The sequence below is a fragment of the Mandrillus leucophaeus genome, unplaced genomic scaffold (assembly GCF_000951045.1).
Source record: "Mandrillus leucophaeus isolate KB7577 unplaced genomic scaffold, Mleu.le_1.0 Scaffold371, whole genome shotgun sequence".
Taxonomy (NCBI): Eukaryota; Metazoa; Chordata; class Mammalia; order Primates; family Cercopithecidae; genus Mandrillus; species Mandrillus leucophaeus.
In genome coordinates this window covers 1,288,396-1,294,465 of record NW_012103932.1, presented here as the reverse complement: position 1 = coordinate 1,294,465, position 6,070 = coordinate 1,288,396, and the positions used below count along the sequence as shown (strand labels likewise).

The 6,070-nt window shown below is 54.8% G+C and overlaps 1 protein-coding gene across 1 annotated transcript in view; it reads right to left on the bottom strand.

The window, feature by feature from the left end:
- Positions 1–5,650, bottom strand: part of DENND3 (DENN/MADD domain containing 3) — a 97,921-nt gene extending 92,271 nt beyond the window's left edge. The window contains exon 1 of the mRNA XM_011990151.1: positions 5,564–5,650. The gene's annotated coding sequence lies outside the window, so the exon portion shown is untranslated. The remainder of the gene's footprint in view (positions 1–5,563) is intronic.
- Positions 5,651–6,070: the final 420 nt, after the last annotated feature.

Sequence of the window (6,070 nt, the reverse complement as noted above, 5' to 3'; positions counted from 1 at the left end):
TATCGTACCTGCATTAAAGGTCAAACTTTGGGGCAACTACGAGACCCATCACAGTCTGGCCTCAAATAAATGTTCCCATCGCACCCCTCCTGAACAACTGTGACTCACCCACTGTCCCCCTAAACATGCCCTTCCCTGCAGGCTGCCCAGGACACACTTTTCCTACTCAGTCTGAAACCCACCTACTCGTCCTTCCAGGTCTTGCTCAAACAGCACCTTCAGGAGAGCCATCCCTCCCCTCATCCCCAACTCTCCCGGTGAGAAGTGGGGCTCCCCCTCTAAACTCCAGAACCTTCCACCCTGCATTCCAGGCGTTTCATTCTCAATGGCCTGGTACAAATCCTGACCCGATATTGGTAAGTATTTGACCTTGCACAATGCGTGGAGTGTCACAGAGACCGTGGTCGGTGATAAAGGTGCAATCGGCGTTGCCCTCTGCTGTCATCGTTCACAGAGATTCTCCACAAGGGCCGGTCTCCCAGCTTGATGGTGAATGGGGAGCAGGTGAAGTTGACACACATACCCCAGAGTGCACAGCCCTGAACGTCCACACATGACAAACACACAATCCCGTGTGTAGTATTTGGATGCACTCTACCTTGTTACAACTGGAGTTCAAACAATTGGATTATGTATTCCTCACATAAACTTTGAAGTGGGGTTAGCTGGATCTGCATGCAATGATACACGCTAAGCTTCAGCTTTTCTGGGAAAGCATAATCACGTCTCTGTAAGCAAAGAAAAACACAAGTCTGAGTGAGCAGCTGTCTCCAACAGCAACATGATGGGGACACTCTACTGCCGTAGTGCAAGGCACATGCAAACACTTCCAAATCCAACCCCTGCTCTCACTAGCCCTGTGACCTCGGAAGTCCCTTAACCTCCCGAACTTTGGTTTCCTCGTTTCTTTTGAGATGTTTATTGACCACCTGCTATATGCTTGGTCCTATGATAATGGCTAAGAACCCAGAAGAATAAACTAAAACTATAGACCTCCCCACTCGACAAAGAGCTCACAGTGCGGAAAATGTGTGTCCAGTGGAGAGAGGGAAGCAGAGGTTGCCCTGGAAATGGAGAAGTAGGACCCCTGACCCAGCGGGAGATTCAGGTAAGAGGAGAACGCAGAAAATCAACCATGAAAGGGGAAGAGGCATTTTCTGGGGGAACAAAGGCATAGAGGGCAAGGCAGGCTCAGCAGCGGGAACAGCACTGTGTGTGCAGAGGCCGCCGCACCAATGCTTGGATGCTGCCGAGAAGTGTCTGTTTCATGCTTGTTGTGCTGCCCAGTCCCTGAAGCAGTGCCCAGTGCATGGCAGGTTTCTGCATGCCCGGCCAGTGAGCCAAGGTCCGGCCACTGCACTCCAGCCTGGGCGACAGAACGAGACTCCGTCTCAAAAATAAATAAATAAATAAAATAAAATAAAATAAAATAAAATAAAATAAAATAAAATAAAATATGAATAACTAAGAGGAAGACACGTGTTGTCAAACACGTAACTGTCTGGGCTCACGTTAGGTGGTGCAACCTCTACCTGCTGAGTTCATGTAGACAGTGCAAGTTCTGAGCTCAGTCTCGCAGGGCTTTGGAGGGTGCAATGGCAGCTCTCAACACTGGCCACCAGTAAGACCCATGCGGAAAGTTTGGACAAACCCCTATGGCCAGGCCCTGCCCTCAACCGCTCAGAACATCTAGGGAGCTGGGGTGTGGGCAGCCCAGAGGATCCAGCGGTGCCCCCAGGTGACTCGGATGTGCAGCCAGACACCGCTGCTGGGCTAATGCTGTATTTTGTCATTTGTGAACGAAAGTAATAACACTTCCTCCTAAATGAGGAAAACATTGGGCTCCCCTCCATAAGCACTTACTGCGCGCCTACTCTGTGCTGGTTCCCGTGGTGCCTACCGGTGCCGGCACACAGTGGGGCTGAACACACGTGGTGAGTTCAGACCTGCACTGACCTGGACCTGGCTCAGCACCTACAGGCTGGGTAACCCTGGGCCCCTTGCTGAACCCTGTGGACAAATGTTCCCATCACCTGGCCCTGTGGCTGACACACAAAGTGACAGAAGTACCATGAGTATTTGACGAATAAAAGCATAAAGGTTAAATTCCACTGCCCACTGATCATGGCCAACCTATGCAATGGGCTGCCAGTCAGCAGAGATTCGCTAACCCCACATGGAGTACAGCACACACTGTGATACCACTTCACAAAGTCCAGGAGCAGACAAAGCACAGGTAAGTAAGAAAACCACACAGAGGATCACCGCAGGGTGCACACCACGTGCAGGGTGCTGTACGCCCTGGGGGTCCCTGGGGCCATCTTGGTGGCACCCTGTTCCTTCAGCTGGTGGGACAGAGCTGTTGATGTTATAGTGATTAGATATATTCTTTGTAAATATGAAATATTTTATCAGGAAAAAAAAAATCAGTGGTCTCATCTCTTTTTGGAATTCTACTGTGTCTAAAACAATTGCCCAACTGCAGATATCAAGCAACTGTCTTAGACTCCAATCCCCAAGCAAACTGCCCAAATCTAGAAAATGCCGGACTGAGGAAGAATGATAAAAAGATGGGAAAGGGGCGTGTTCCCTGGCTTCCTTTGTTGCCCCACAGCCTGGAGGCCTGACGGTGAGAAGGGCCTTCCACTCTCGGCAGTGCCTGCTCTGAATAGCCCCTATGTTGGCTCATGCCTGTAATCCAGCACTTTGGGAGCCTGAGGCAGGCGGATCACCTGAGGTCAGGAGTTCAAGACCAACATGGCCAACATGGTAAAACCCCATCTCTACTAAAAATACAAAAACTAGCCAGGCGTGGTGGCAGACGCCTGTAATCCCAGCTACTCAGGAGGCTGAGGCAGGAGAATCACTTGAACCCGGGAGGCAGAGGTTGCAGTGAGCCAAGACTATACCTCTGCACTCCAGCCTGGGCAACAGAGCGAGACTCAGTCTAACAAAAAAAGGAAATTCTAGGAAGCCAGGGCTGAGGAAGGATGTCGGGAACCTGTTGCTCCTGCTGACAGCTCAGAGCTGCACGGCCGAGCAGCCACACTCACTTGCGACATTCTCTTCCTCCTGGGTATGAAGAAAGACAGGAAGCTGTGGTCTGGCTGCCGCTATGTGCTTGGTCAGGGAGGAAGGGGACAGGTGTGAGAACTATCTTAACCCATCCGGACTGGGAATCAAGGCAAACAAAAATAGACAACTGACAGTAAATAGGCAGAAAGGGGGAAGTTAGGTATGAACGCCACTCACCCAGGGCCCAGGAGGGAAGCTCGGACCTCCCAAGGTTATTGAAAGGCACTCTGCACCTGCGGCCTGCTGCCCTGGATGCCCTGCCCCCTCGTCCTCCGTGGCCAACTCCAACTTGCCTTTCATCGACTCAGTTACCAACTCCTCCAGGAAGCCCTCTCTCACCTGCCCCCCTACTTCCTCCATCCAGGCTGTGCTGCCCCCCACACCTCTCAGAGCCTCCTCATGTTGCTCCTGACCATGACCATGTGGGGGGCAAACCCGTGTCCTTCATGCCTCTCCACAGCCCTGCTCTTGGGCCTCCAACTATGAACCAACCTGACCCCTCCCTTGTCCCCACTCCAGAGCCACCGCCAAGCCCCCACACATGGGCACTTCTCATGAGGTCCTTGTGGGAAGGGCACTGTCACTGGAGGCAGAAAGGCCTGGGTGCAAGCCCCGCTCCACCCTTCCCTGGCTGTAGGGTAGGGAGGTCGCCGCGCACACCTCAAGGGACTGTCGTGCAGAACAGGATGATGGGCAGGGCCTGCTGTTGGGTGGCGCTCAGTGACTGCCAGGCACCCCCTGCTCCCCCAGCCTCAGGCTTTCCCCCGGTCAAGACCCACTGGTTCTCTGCAAGGCAGGGCAAGGGCAGACATGGCAAGGGGCCACCCTAGTGGTGATGACGATGGCTGCCGGTCACCTGAAGCTGGAGGCGTTCCGCATGTATGCACATTCTCTTACCGATCTTCTCAGCAACCCTATAAACCCTATCACCCCATTTCACATATCAGGCACCTGAGGCTCAGCCAGGTCAGCCACATGGCCAGGAGCATGCAGTGGTGAGCGGGGGAGCAGAGGTGTACGCCTGGGAAGGTCCAACGCCAAAGTCCAGGCGCCAGGCACTCCGGGGAGGAACTGCTTCTCAACATGGGGCCAGAGCCTTCCCAGGCTGGACTTCCACTCCTGTCCCCCAAATAGGTCCTGCCCACCCTACCCCGTTGCCCCTGCTGCAGGTGGTTCTAAAGTTTGCTTGGGGCCAGGCACGGTGGCTCACGCCTGTCATCCCAGCACTTTGGGAGCGGGCGGATCATGAGGTCAGGAGATGGACACCATCCTGGCCAACATGGTGAAACCCCGTCTCTACTAAACTACAGAAAAAAATTAGCCGGGTGAGGTGGCCCGTGCCTGTAGTCCCAGCTACTCAGGAGACTGAGGAAGGGGAACCATTTGAACCCGGGAGGCAGAGGTTGCAATGAGCCAAGATCGTGCCACTGCACTCCAGCCTGGTGACAGAGCAAGACTCTGCCTCAAAAAATAAATTAAATAAATAAATACATACATACATACATACATAAATAAATAAATAAAGTTTGCTTGGCGGGCAACAAGACCTCCCATGCTGGAATCTTATAATTAGAAGGGATTTAAAACCGTCTGGCCAAACTCAGTCAACTCTAACTCCTCTGGGCCCAGCGAAAGTTCAAAGCCGCTTCCTCCAATTCGTTCTCACAGCGCTTTGTGAACACCCCAGTGGGGCCCCAGTGGCGTAGATGCCGGGGCAGACCGGTGGCTTCCCTGTCTCACTGCACCCAGGCAGAGGCTTCTGCTGGGTCCTGAGTGCAGTGTGTAGCTAGGAGGCTTGGAGAGGACGCAGGGGCTCCCGGTCATCCAATGCCCAGATGGGGCTCAGGAACTCAGACAGAGCCCACAGGGCCAGGCTGCAAATGCCACATCCCCTCTGCCTTGGGCAGGAAAAATGCCTTCCCAAGAGCAGGGGCCACACCTTCTGAGGGCTCCCAAATCCCCCAGCCTCCAGGGGCCCGTGCAGGCCAGTCCCCAGCAGGGCATACTTTTTCCCAACAGCCCAGGACGGGTGTCTGCCACCCACCCCACAGGGCAGGGCATGACCTCCTGGAAGTGCTGGCCCAGCTAGCAGGTGGTGAGGTTGGGGGCCAACCAGGCACCACAGGCCTTGACCACAGGCACCTCCCTGACCCCTGGGCCTGGCTCAGGCTGAACTCAAAGGCAGCAGGCCCCCAGGTAAAGGCAGGGCAGAGGCCTGGAGGCCAGCCACCACCCAGCCCTGTCACTCCTCTCCCATCCGACCATGGGCAGAGCCACCGACAGCCATCACCCAGGGATGTGTGTGTGTGTGTGTGAAAGAGAGAAAGAGGGACAGACAGAGAGGGAGGGGGAGATAGGAAGAAGGAAAGAGTTGGGGAGAGAGAGGGAGACAGAGAGAGGGAGATAGCACAGTCTGTGGCTCCGTGGTAGGAGGTGCCAGGCAAAGGGGGCTCTCCTGAACATGCGTCACCTCTGAGTCCCCACTCACCCTTGACCCACTGAGACGTCCTTTTCAAGCACCTGGAATCTTTCCAAGAAGTACACACACAGATCTTCATGGCGCCACCAGGAAAAGGAAGGAGCCGCACGTCCTCCCCCACGCATCTAGGAACCCTTCCCCAGGCAGAGGGAGGAGGCGGCAGGCCCCATCCCATCAAATCATGTGGAAAAGCCTGGTGGGGAGAGTTGGCTAAGGGTGGATTTGTTTAAAAACAGCAAAGGCCTTGGGCCCCAGGTTTTCGCACCTGTGGGCTCCGGGCCGCAGTTTGTTTCAGGAGCTCTCCCACTCCCACTAGGGAATCAGACCCAGAGGAGAGGGGTGAGGAGCCCGTGTTCTCTGGGCCCACACTGGTGACTGCACTGACACCCAGGCTGGGAACCTTCTCCCCTGCAGGTGGGGATGCCACAGGCTCCTCCACTTCCCATTCCCACCTTCTTCCACTCGCTCCAACTCCCCCAGAAGAGAGGGTCCCAGGAACCTGCAGGTGGCTCAGCA